This window comes from Micropterus dolomieu, linkage group LG12 (assembly GCF_021292245.1).
Source record: "Micropterus dolomieu isolate WLL.071019.BEF.003 ecotype Adirondacks linkage group LG12, ASM2129224v1, whole genome shotgun sequence".
NCBI classification, from domain to species: Eukaryota; Metazoa; Chordata; class Actinopteri; order Centrarchiformes; family Centrarchidae; genus Micropterus; species Micropterus dolomieu.
In genome coordinates, this window is record NC_060161.1 from 37,435,689 (window position 1) to 37,448,916 (window position 13,228).

Genomic DNA, 13,228 nt, shown 5'->3' on the forward strand with positions numbered 1-13,228 from the left:
TTCCCTCTGCCTCACTGTAATCCATACCATCCACCTGTCTCCCTGCCATCCCTATCCAGATTATTGGTTTAATGAGCAACCAGAAGCTGTGAAATAGCACCGCTACCGGACCTATACAGGCCGTCGGCCGATGCTATCCCACACCACCTCTTAATCGACTCACCAACCAACAAACTCGCACTTCGTTCTCCACCCAGTGCAAAATTCAGACAGACCACAGTACTCGTTCTTCCGGAATCCACTGTCGCGTGTCGCGTCACTCTGAGCTCGGCTCCTTGATTTCAGGCAGAAGATGAAGTTTAGTTAGTTGGTTTCCTGAAACCAGCTGATCATATTTGATGTGTATGAGGGAGTGTGCTTCACACAGAGCAGAGTTTTAATGAAGCGCTTGTTATTATCACATCAGAGGCTCATGAAAATATCCTGCTGAAGCTTTTTGTTCATCGTGTTTTTACACAAAGAAAGAAATAACTTCATGTGTCACATTTAATGTTGAATTTACAAGAAGGCAGAATCATTAAGAGTTTGTCGTAGACAGCGTTTCACAAAGTTTCTAAAGTGTCCTCTAACTCAACAAGTCACTAAACTGCAGGATTGTTGAAGGGAGTCTGGGACTTTCTCCTCTGGTAAGCTTAAAACACACATCATCTAAAGGTGGATTCTTGAAGTTTTATTTTCAGAGTTAAAGAAGACATGGAAGCAAAATAGACCAAAATCTCATACTGGACCACTACATGAAGAAAGTGTCTTTGAACAGTAACTTCATATTTTTTGTGTCATGTAATAACTATCCGTTTGCTGTATGCTGATAGATCTTCCTGTTTTGGCCTGCAAGTGCAACTTCTTACTGCGTCGTCTCAAGAGCGTTTGGCGTCCCACGGTGAACGATGTCATCCACAGGGTGGATCACTAAATCCTCAGAAACAGGGTCATCTACTGTCCACCGCCTCGTGAGCTTCAGACAACTGGTGCTGGCTTTGAACGTCTGGCTGGATCTGCAGCATTCTCCAGGGTTGTGGGCAGCACTGACGGCGCTCATATGAGAATCAAGACCCCAAGAGCAGATGCTCAGGCTCTGACACGTTAAAGTCAAAAATCACTTTCATTCGATCTGTAACTTCTTCATAACGTTGTTAAACATCATCAAATATGAACAGCGGACTCTTAAAAGCAGACGGGAGCATCCGGAGATAATAATGGAAACGCTGTCAGTGTTGTTACGACCTGTGAGTGTGCATTTATTACAGAATGAATTAAAAACATCAAACATGGATTGTTTCTGTGCTGGTTTGATGGGGAACAGTTGGGATGATTTCCTCACAGCTTCAGTTTGGAGACACTTTCACCTTCTTTCTTTTTATAAGTTTGAACGTCGTCTTCCCTGCTGTCGTCTTGTGGAGAGAGAAAACACACATCTTCTACCTCTGTGTGACGCGTCATGAGCACACACGTGTTTCAAACCTCAGTCTTATTACCGTCCACGAGGAAGGAAAGCGACCAAACAGAAAAGTCTTTGTGCTTTATGGTTAAAGAGAAACGTCCACCAAAAGCACACCGAGCTTCTTCAGGGTCTTTTTCATAATGTGCGTGAAGGCTCAGTCTTCACTTTGGTGTCAGAACAGTCCAAACTAATCTGTGCCAAAGGTTCACTTACTGGCTTCGTTCAGGGCTTTCAACAGCATCATTTCGCCGCTGGTTGTCGAGGTGGTGTCCAGCAAACGATGTGGACTTTGTAGATCATTGGCAGACTTTCTGGGGAAGATCTGGTCTGATTCAAGGGGACGGCATCCATCCCACTTGGGAAGGTGCAGCTCTCATTTCTAGAAATCTGACCAAGTTTATTAGTGGACCAAATCCATGACAACCCAGAGTTGAGACCAGGAGGCAGAGTCACAGTCTAACACACTTCTCTGCCCTTCTAATTCAGCAGCTACCCACCCAAAACCCCACAGTGACGGTGTCTGCCCCCCAACCACCTGTCCATAAAAATTAAAACCACAAGAGCAATAGTGCAAACGAATAGGAGAGTTAAATGTGGACTCTTAAACATCAGATCTCTCTCTTCTAAAGGTGTACTAGTAAATGAACTAATATCAGATTATGATATTGATTTATTTTGTCTTACTGAAACCTGGCTGGGTGATGGAGAATATGTTAGCCTAAATTAATCCAGATGTTTCTCACTCTGATCAAACTTTTGGCTGATCAAAACATTTCACTACCAATGCATAACAACATCTCATATCTTAGCTACAGTAAAGTAAAGTAATATTCTAATAGTAAGCTATAAGCAAAATAGGTCTATCAAAATAATATCAAAATGGTTGTGTTAGATGATTTTAAAATGTCAGTGAACACAAAGATCATTGTGTAAAGTTACAGTAAGATAGTGGGATTTAAATAAACATTTGGATACAGACACTGAAGGGACAGGAGCCTTTGTGTGTCAGTTTCATGTATTAAAATTAGATACAGGCTACTATCACACCATGAGGCAAATTCATGAGATAACAACTGTGAGCTCGTCTGTTATTAAAGAACCAATGAAATATCTGACTGTTACCGACATAAAGTTATCAAAAACCTTGTTTTTAATCTTCAGTGGACAGTTAACATTTAAAATAGGCTTCTCTGAGCACGGAAGACAGAAAACAGAGGCAACGATCACAAGGGCAGGAACACTTGATAAGGGATCAACGTTTTGCATAAGTGCAAACATGTATAGCCAATGGAGTTGTAGAGATAAATGAAGTGGTTGGTGGCTCAGAGGCCAACAGGACAGATTAAAAAGGCACCGCTGTTGCACCAGGAGGACAGTCATTGAAAGAGATGGATGGCATGACAGGTGTTCTCCTTTTGCTGTGGGCTGGTGAGTAGTCAGCTATTGTTTACATATGTGCTACTTTGCTTTGCTATATGCTTTGAGATAGTATTTATTTAGTGTGAAGAGTTTGAAGATGCAATAAGTCAGAGAAAGGTATAGAAGATCTTGTTTTAACTAGACCTACTAGCTATTTGTAAACATTCACATCCATCCATCCCATAGCTATTCCTCCAATCTTTGAGCCAGTCTCAGCTGACACTGAGCTAGAGGTGGGGTTCACCCTGGACAGGTTGCACATCAGTTAAAGGGCTGACACGTAGAGACGGAGTGTGTCATACTCACAATCACAACTGCAGGCAAGTTAGCTTTGCAAATTAACAAAACCAGCATACATTCTTTTTCTAATGGATCAGACGTCCCTTTTGGACACAATGAATGCTGGACGCAGAAGAGAACATAAGGCAAGATATCAATACGAACTTGTGACTGTGGGGTTTTGTTCTTCTTGGCTGGGTTTCCCTCAATAATAGACCGGAGAAAATGAATTGCACTTGAGATCACTTTAGCCTCCTCAAAGGAGTCTCCTATAAATATCCTAAAGATTACTCAAAAAACTCAAATTCACTCAGATTAGCCTTCTAAAATCATTGGACATTAACTTTACATTATCCTGATATTAAATGATTCAATCATTTAATTCCTAATTCTTAGAGAGATTACTGACCCCAATTTTGCTGGAGACGTTTTCCCTCCACCTTCAGGAATAATGTCTAACGGCCACTCCTTGTTAACTGAAATATAAACCCCCCAAAATTACAGCCACGTACGCAACATGGCGGATTTCTAACTGCGTCATCTCCTAAATCCTTTTCCTAGGTTCTTTGAGTTCACAAAAACAAGTATCACCTCATTTTCATTGTGCAATATCCTTTTGGATCAAATTTTCCTTTAAAGGAGACCCTCCCCAGTTTCCTGCAGCCTCTAAGCCGGTTGCCTACAGTGACCTTATAAATTTGAAAGAAACACAGATGAAGAAAACATATTACATTCAATTCAAATACACACATTAAAGGATGAACATATTGGTACGCAGTTATAAAAGTGAGTACATCTGAACCTTAAATTCCCAGTTCCAAACAGATCTTGATCACACACTCTAGGAAGGCTTTAACTGAGTGTGAGCATGTGGGTTCACCGGTCCAGCTTTACATTTCTTGTAGGTTATCAAACATTTTACATACATTTCTTATACAGTTACATTCATTTAGATAACTTTAGTGATTACATTCTTTCTAACACCTCAACAGCACGATTTTTCCCCCATCAATCTTCCTTTATTTTGTTTATTGATTATGATCCCTCTGCACGTAACCTTAAATTAATTACTACATGACCAAATGCAGATACTTTAAAGACAGTAGTGATAGATATTGCAATGCTACCGGTTGTGGGTGTTGTTTTAGGTCACTGTGTAATTTGTAATATGTTTTTCAGACAAATATTATCAGTGTTCTGGTACGAGAGTGGATTCTGAGTGTTTTGGTGGCATTAGTGCATTCTGGATGTAAGATTAACTGTTATGTTGGGTTTCATCTTTGTAAAGACAGCTGTGTAAAGAGTTTCAAAAAAGGAAACTGTGAAAACTGTGATACCGGACTTCCAAAGGAGCTTTTAGCACATTTTACAGAGACTAAGTCACCTGGTGGAAAACTTCCTCTTTCAGGTGTCACAGCGAGCACAGCGGTGGATCTGCAGAAAAGAATCTTTAATGGTCACGATTGTGACAAAAAGGAGCGTCTGTACCATGTGAAAATAACTGATGAGAATAATAACTTCAGATGTGGTGGCTCTCTGATCAGTTCCCAGTGGATTCTCACTGCGGCTCACTGCTGGACAGTGTAAGTGACAGTTTTACTTAAAAACTGAATAACAATATATCGATCACTCATAAACTCATTCACAATATGACAGCCCTGTGTCACACTCTGCCGGACAGCCATTCTTTGTGTTGCAGTTTTTAGTTAGTATTTTCCTTATAGTATGTTGGGTTTTGGGGGTCTGTCTTGTCTGTCGTCTAGTGTTTGGTAACCCTTGTCATGTCTGTTACCCCAGTTATCCCTCTGCATGTCTGTCTCTGTTTTCCCCTGCTCTCTCTCTCCCTGCCTGTGCCTCATTAGCCTCATGTCTGTCACCTGTGTTGCTCCCACCCTGCTCGTTAGTCCCTGTGTGTATATAAACCTGGTGTTTCTGTCTTGTCTTTGTTGGGTCATTGTATGTTGTCACCCTGTGTAGCAGTGTGTTTTGTGTCGTCAGCCTCACTCGTCGTCTCGCCCTGTTTCCCTGCCGTTATTGTATTTTGTATTTCTGTTGGACAGCCCTTGTTTTTGGACTCAGTCTATCAGCCACTCTAAGCCACACTAAGTGTGCTCGCTTTTTGTTATATTAAAACCACTGAACCATACCTGCTCCGCTCTGTGTCCTGCGTTTGGGTCCTCCAACCTGGTCCACCCTGCCTTCACCACAAACCTGTGACACCCTGAAGCATGATGATCAGTACATATTCCTGAAATGAAGATAGCATTGCTTATGTTCATGTTCAGTAATTACTGACCTAAAATACTGAGAAAAAAAGTATTTCCAGGTACTTATCCATAGTCAGTGTATTAGCCAGACAGCTGTCAGCACACCCCCAGCTTGAAGAAGCAGACAGGAGTCCTGGATCAGAAGCTAAGCAATGCAATACTGTGGATGGGGACAGAAGCAAAATATATTTTAGTTCCCCCAAAATACCAAACTAAAAAACTTTTCATTAACTAATTCAGCTGACGCTTTTATCCAAAGCAACTCACAAGTGTTATGTTCTGTATGTCAGAGGTCACCCGCCTCTGGAGCAACTGGGGGTTACGGGTCTTGCTCAGGGACACAGGATGTTTCGCGGTGGGAAGTTAAAACCGGTTGCTCATACCAAAGGGACGGGTCTTATCCACTGCTCCGTCAATACTACTTTACATCACAAGTGTGTGCTAGTACACTATATTTAGAACATTTTCATTGCTTTACTTTGTCGTCACATAGTCCTTTCTTTTGGCACTTGAATCTGTTATCTAGACTCCAGGTAAAACTGACTATGGATAAGCACCTTTTACAACCATACTTCAAAAAATCAAAACTAACCCTTTAACCTCTTGTAGGTCCTTACAAGCAGTTTTAGGTGTGCATCCAGGTCCTGGAAGAACAGTGAAAATCATAGAACATGTGCACATTCAGGACCATGACATCATGCTACTGCAGCTATCTGAAAAAGTTACTGACATTGAACCTGTAAAACTTCCTGACTGTTCCCAGGCTCCCAAACTGTGAGTTGGGATCTTTCCCCTTTAATGAGTCTGAGTTCAAGAGACTTTTTTAAATGTGAAATTGTTTGTGGTAAAAGTAGTTTCTGTTTTTGTTCATTTTTTTAGACTTAAAACTGTTTTTAAAAAATGTTTGTTTTTTTATTCTATCACCGCTCTCATGTATTGTATCAGACGGGAGCTGGTTCAGATTGCAGGTCATGGAGCAACAACTGCACAATCTGATGGTACAAAAGAAAGTTAGTGGAATCTTTTTTACTATTATCACAGTCAGTTTTCTTATTTTTGCTTATATACACTTTCTTTTCAAGCTCAACTTGAAAAGAAAGCACATTTCAAGGTGTTTCATAAGCCAGTTGAGACATTATTTAATAAAGCAGGCTAATAGCTGAAGTTGCTGTTCGACTCTTAAAGATGTTTGGATGCAGTTTTATAAAAGTACAAATAATCAGATTCCTTTGGTAAATGACAGCAGTGTGTTCAGTTGTTGGTAGAATGATGCTCTGCGTAAAAGTTAAGCAGATGTGTTATACAAAAAAAACACTTTCTCTTCTCATCTAGGATCCGAATCAAGTTCTCTCAAATGTGCCAACATTAACGTTGTGAAATGTCCGTGGGTCAAAGACGAAGACATAAAACCACCACTTGACCACAAGTTCTGTGGCAAAATTATTGATTCCAGTCCTATTGCAGTGGATGCATGTCCAGTGAGTTGGCATGGCTTCTCACTTTATTTCTCATTAGATGTATTTCAACTTTATATATAAATACGTTTATAAATAAATAATACAAATGTCTGTAACAAACAATGTATAAATCTTTCTCACAGGGTGACTCTGGTGGAGGAGTGGTGTACAAGGAAATGATTTATGGAGTCCATTCTTCCTCTGGTGTAATAGCCTGTGCTCAAGAAGCTAGATTCATGGATGTCTGTAAATACAAGGACTGGATCAAAAAGACTGCTGGGATTAATTTAGACAAGCTAAAGGCATGTCTGGGGTGTGGTTAACTGTTAAATGTCCTGTCATATCTGGGTTTCTTTAATATTCAACTATCACCTGAACAGCCCTTTGAGACAATAAATGAAATTCTACAATCACTTTAATATGTCCAAATTACAGATAAAATAACCTACAAGTAGCTGGTTAAAAGCAAGAGTATTAAAGACCTATGTTGTAGAAATGAACCTGCCTTGCCTTATGTCATTAGCTGTCCTATAATTTATGTCTCAGACTGTTAAATAGTGAGTTTGCTGGAACTCCATTAGCAGAACGTCTGAGGTAAAATATGCGCATGCCAGCTAGCTTGTTAGCTAGAAATGTCAACATATATGAGTTTCTAACCTCAGACTACCTGACAGTGAAGTTGCTGGTTGACTAACGGGTCTGTCTAAATAACATCTATTTTACAAACGATCAACCATAAAGGGGCACGGCGACTGGGGTTGGCGTCTTACTCCAAACATACTAATCTAGGATTTTACTACTTTGACCAAACCAAACAACTGGTTAACTTATCTTAAGGCTCCCCTTAATGTAAATAAATATATATATATATATATATATATATATAGAACACAATAAAAAAAATGTACAGCTTATTTTAACTGACTAAAATATTTGATCAAATTAGGTCATTAAATAACTTAAATAATTGTGATGAAACAGAGGAAATTTTTTGTTCAGTGAGACGAGTGGCAGACAGAAGAAATGTTGAGAGAAAAAATTGGGTCATTTTATGTTTTTTGTAAGATTTACCATGGGGGGGGGGCGTCTTACCCCACTTCAATTAAGGTCTATAATAATAATATCGCGTAACATCATAAAGTGAGACTGTCACCTGCTGCTGGAGATCGCTCACTGCCAAACAGCACAGCTCAAGCTATTTGACATTGTTACGTCCTGTCAGGTCCTGTGTTGGGTGGTGTTTGTGGTCCAGGTGTTCTCTCCCTCTTTCTCTCTCTCCCTCTCTCTCTCCAGGTGCCGTGACGTCATTCTCGCAGCTGCAGCTGGTTGCGGCTAATCAGCTGCAGGTATAAGGAGCCCGTCAAGGTTGGAGAGGAGGGTTGGATCGTGTCGCCTGCTGTGTGAGGCAGCGGGCAGCGGGCAGTGTCGGAGAAGCCGGAGAAGCCGGTGAGCTACACCAATCAGTAATGGACTGTTTTGTTTTGAAGGTGGGAGATATTTCAGGTGGGCTCTTGCCACAGACGCTTGATAGTTGTGTAGGCTACTAATATTGTCTTTTTGTTATTTCACAGATGCCCCTTTAATGGAAATTTCAAGAGAACCATCTTTAAAACACTGCCATGTAACTGATCTCACTAGGGGCCTCCGGCCTCCTGGGTATGGGGGCAATGGAAGGTAAATGTGTGTGTGATGCTTTAACATTTGTCCAGAGGGGTCAGGACTTTAAGAGGTTCACCACATGTACCTTGGACATGGGTGTCTTCCTATAGATTCAGATTGAGTGTCCCCTAGGGAACAATGAAAGACACCATGTTCCTTTGAGATAGTACTCCGACCCTGAAACTAAGAGAAAAGCTGCATGAACTGTTACACTGCAGCTCAATCGGATGATACACTCTGGTGTGTATGTGTCCCCGTAAGTTCCTTCTGCAGAAGACTTGAATACAAGTCACAGAAAGACAAATGTTTGCCTGAGCTGTTTATTTAAACACACTTTATATTTTTTATATTTAGGAGGACTGCACTGATGGTGGATTGGTGGGGAGGGTCCGACTGATTGTTGTTGGTTTGCCTGGACCAAAAATGCCATGGCCAGCCAGTCCAGCCCTGTCTCAAATCCACCCAGCTCCAGTTCAGTGGTGTCTTCTGCCAGTCTGATTAGGGAGTTGGAGGTGTGGATGGTTGTGCAGAGCGTAGTGCTCAGTACGCTGCCCTGTGGCGTGCCTGTGTTTATTAGGGGGAGGAGGTGTGCTTCCCTATTCTGACTTACCAACACGTTCTCACTCCCAACTCGTCAAATATTCACACTTGGTCAAGGGCTTTTTACGTCCTTTTTAGACGTTTAGGGCTCTGCGGTCAAGTTAGCTTAACAACAACCAATATGCAACGTCCGGTCAGACTGTCAAAATAAACCACTAGCGTTTAGAAACATCGCAATTATGAAACAGCACATTATTGAAGTTGTGAAATGTTGCAGTTAGGTTTAGGCACAAAAAGTACTTGGTTAAGGTCAAGGTCTATTTATTAATCTATGTAATTACATCTTAGTCTGTTTTGCTAATAATTATCCAGTTTTTTATTTCTATAATCTTAAATTTAGTATTTGATGTATTTTAATAATTTTATTGTTATTTCATATCTTTTACTTTCCTTTAATACCTTAATTTGCCTCTAGTGTTTTCTCATTGCAAATTTGAATTGCTGCCCCTGTATTCCTGCTCGACACCCTCTGCTACAATCATTGTTACTAGTCCTATTGTTATTATGGTCATTACCATTACTATAAATATCTGTACCATTATTCTTTCAGTCTGTACCAACATTAACCTTTACTCCTTTACTGTCTGTACCTCTGTGTGCCGCCCAACCTGAGCCAAGGTTCTGCTCCAGGAAGTTTTTCCTTGCCTCTGTCGTCTAGTGCTTGCTCTTGGTGGGATTTGTTGGGTTTCTGTAAATAATATCAGAGTACGGTCTAGACCTGCTCTTTTATGAAAAGCGTTATGAGAAAACTGTTGTTGTGATTTAGCGTTTTATAAATAAAATTGAATTTAATTAAAAGATATAAGCCATCTCAAATCAATGTCCGCTAAATATTTCATCGGCACTCCGAGTGCAGAGGTGAGGGTTGGACTGTATGTCACAGACACCCATGGTCAGTTACGGAGAACCGCAGCTGTTGATAATGTCAGAAGGCAGCTTCAGATGTTCTGACTATTTATGCTACAGATTCCTCATATTAGACTGTGCATTAATCACTATTTAGTGTTCGGGTTTAGTTTTTTGTGTGTAAAATCGCTGCAGTGAACATGAGCGCACAAAGACACCACGGTGGCTTATATTTTCAGTATATTCAGTTTTAAGTTTATTGGATTTCAGGTTCAAACTAAAAAAAATCTGTTTCAAATTATTGATACAATTATTCAAGTTCAACAATACCAATTGTGTTTTCTAACATAAAAAAACCCGTTTTGCAATGTTGCAATTATTCACGTTCAGACATTCAGATTCTCCTGACACAAAGATCAGCCCATATGGACCCAGCATGGGACAGACCAACCTGATGGAACAGCACCATCCTGACAGTGTCCAGGCTGCAACCAGTGATATTAATTAACAGAAACTAGCATTTACTGTCCATGGATATGCTGTGCTATCAAAAGCTAATAGCACTTTTTCGTCACATGGTTACGGAAGCGCATTGCATTCACCAGAGGAAAAAAAAAGCACCTTCCTGGCCTATATCTGACAGCATACACAAGCATTTTTGTAACTTTCCTTTGTTGGAAAATTATCTTATTAGTATCCCCATCGGCTTTTCTGATCAACTGCATGTTCAAAAAAATATATATAAATGAACAGCAGTATCACAGGGCTCAGTCTTTCCCACAGATTGACTGTGGTGAGAGTATATTTGTAATGTTTAAATGAAGATATATGAAAGAATACGTTACCCTATTTCTATTAGCCGGGTATTATCCCATTTTAACTACACTTAATTACTTACCTAAACCTGCTCAGTTTACTTTATTTCAGTAAGACAACTCGCATTTTGAATTTCTTCAGCCGCAATTCCGTTTCCACAGTAGCAGGTGAGCAACATGTGGAGGAGGCTTGTTGTTAGTTACTAATCAAAACCCACATGTGCGAGTCTTCTAACATCATACAAGGTGGCATCTCTTTCTGTGTGTTTGTCTGCAGGTGGAAATTGTGAGCATTGTGTCTCAAAGTTTTTAAGAACTTTCACACCTACGTCATGTCTTAGCATGTGTTCGGCTCTGAAACGTTCAAAGAAGCAGTATGAATCCGTGGGTGAACTATAAGGGAACGTCTCGGGTTACATATGTAACCCTTGTTCCCCGAGAAGGGGAACGAGACACTGTGTTGGTGACGACACTATGGGGAACGCCTTTGGGCGTGGCAGGGCTGGAAAATGAATGAAACTACTCCAATCCTATTGGTGTTGCTAGAACGGAAGCAAGGCACTCCAGGCCGGGTGAGGTATGGCGGTCCGACGCAGTGTCTCGTTCCCCTTCTCGGGGAACAAGGGTTACATACGTAACCCGAGAAGTTCCCCTTCGAGGGAACTCGAACTGCGTCAGTGACGACACTATGGGAATGAGATACCCACTTAGGTTGCGCCTAAACCCCACCTGCCCCCAGCGTGCAGAACCTGACGGCACGACTAGGAGGAGAGCGCACGGGTGCCAGGTGCAGAAGGAAGGTCCAGACTGTAAAACCGGATGAAAGTGTGAGGGGTGGCCCAGCCAGCTGCCTCACACAAATCCTGGAGGGACAGCAGTCTCTGCCGGGACCACAGGAGGATCTGATGTGCCAGTTTGCATAACGGGCGCGAGCGCAGACCCCCCTGGTGATTCAAATAGGCCACCACTGCCGTGTTGTCGGTCCTGACAAGGACGTGGCGACCGCGGAGAGCGGGCAGAAAAATCCTCAGAGCTCTGAAAACCGTCAACATTTCCAGGCAATTTATGTGCCAAGAGAAATGATGCTTCTGCCAGGAGCCTCTCGCAGAGCGGCCGTCCATGACCGCGCCCCACCCCGCGATAGTGAGGCGTCTGTCGAAATAATTGTCCGGCGACATGACGCTCCCAACGTATCCCTCACTCATGTCATGAATGTTGCATAGTTTGTCCACCAGAGGGCGCTTTGCAACTCCCCTGTTAACAACCCTGTCATAAATGCACCACAAAACAAAATGATCAGCTGACTGGAGTCAGCATTCATAACAAACAACCGAGTGTATCTGTGTGAGACAGTCAGTTTGTCATTTATCACGTGAAATCCATGAATTAAATAATAAAAATACGCCTCATCACTTCTCCTCTGAAAACATTAAATACTTTCTAACCCTCCCGTTTTTCATTTCCCTCACTCGTTTCCTCCCAGGTCACAGCAGTATGTTTAATGTTACAGTAGGCGAGTGTTAGGCTACGCTGTTGACAAACAGGATTGAAGATGTACTTTGTTAATAATGAGACTGCTCTAGCGGACGGTCCTATTATTTGTCCCTAGTTCTTCACTTCTAAATATTGTCTAACATCGCTTACAGCATCTGAACAATATTAATTTCAAAACACTATTTATCCCTGAGGGACAATTGAAGCCTGTACAAATAATTTAAATTGGTGATGATATATCAATATTGTTATTATAGTCCAATTCAGCATTACTAATTGAAATGAGTACATTATCAAACATACAGCACAGAGGTAATTCATGTGACGTATATACAGTGGGTACGGAAAGTATTCAGACCCCTTTAAATTTTTCACTCTTTGTTTCATTGCAGTCATTTTCCAAAAATCAAAAAAGTTCATTTTATTTCTCAGTAATGTACACTCAGCACCCCATCTTGACAGAAAAAAACAGAAATGTAGAAATTTTTGCAAATTTATTAAAAAAGAAAAACTGAAATATCACATGGTCATAAGTATTCAGATCCTTTGCCGTGACACTCATATTTAACTCAGGTGCTGTCTATTTCTTCTGATCATCCTTGAGATGGTTCTACACCTTCATTTGAGTCCAGCTGTGTTTGATTATACTGATTGGACTTGATTAGGAAAGCCACACACCTGTCTATATAAGACCTTACAGCTCACAGTGCATGTCAGAGCAAATGAGAATCATGAGGTCAAAGGAACTGCCTGAAGAGCTCAGAGACAGAATTGTGGCAAGGCACAGATCTGGCCAAGGTTACAAAAAAATTTCTGTTGCACTTAAGGTTCCTAAGAGCACAGTGGCCTCCATAATCCTCAAATGGAAGACGTTTGGGACGACCAGAACCCTTCCTAGAGCTGGCCGTCCGGCCAAACTGAGCTATCGGGGGAGAAGAGCCTTGGTGAGAG

General features: G+C 41.3%; 1 protein-coding gene across 2 annotated transcripts in view; it reads right to left on the minus strand.

The window, feature by feature from the left end:
* The window catches only part of LOC123980197 (zinc finger protein 239-like), a 387,571-nt gene that overhangs the window by 303,554 nt on the left and 70,789 nt on the right, over positions 1 to 13,228 (minus strand). The window lies entirely within an intron of this gene.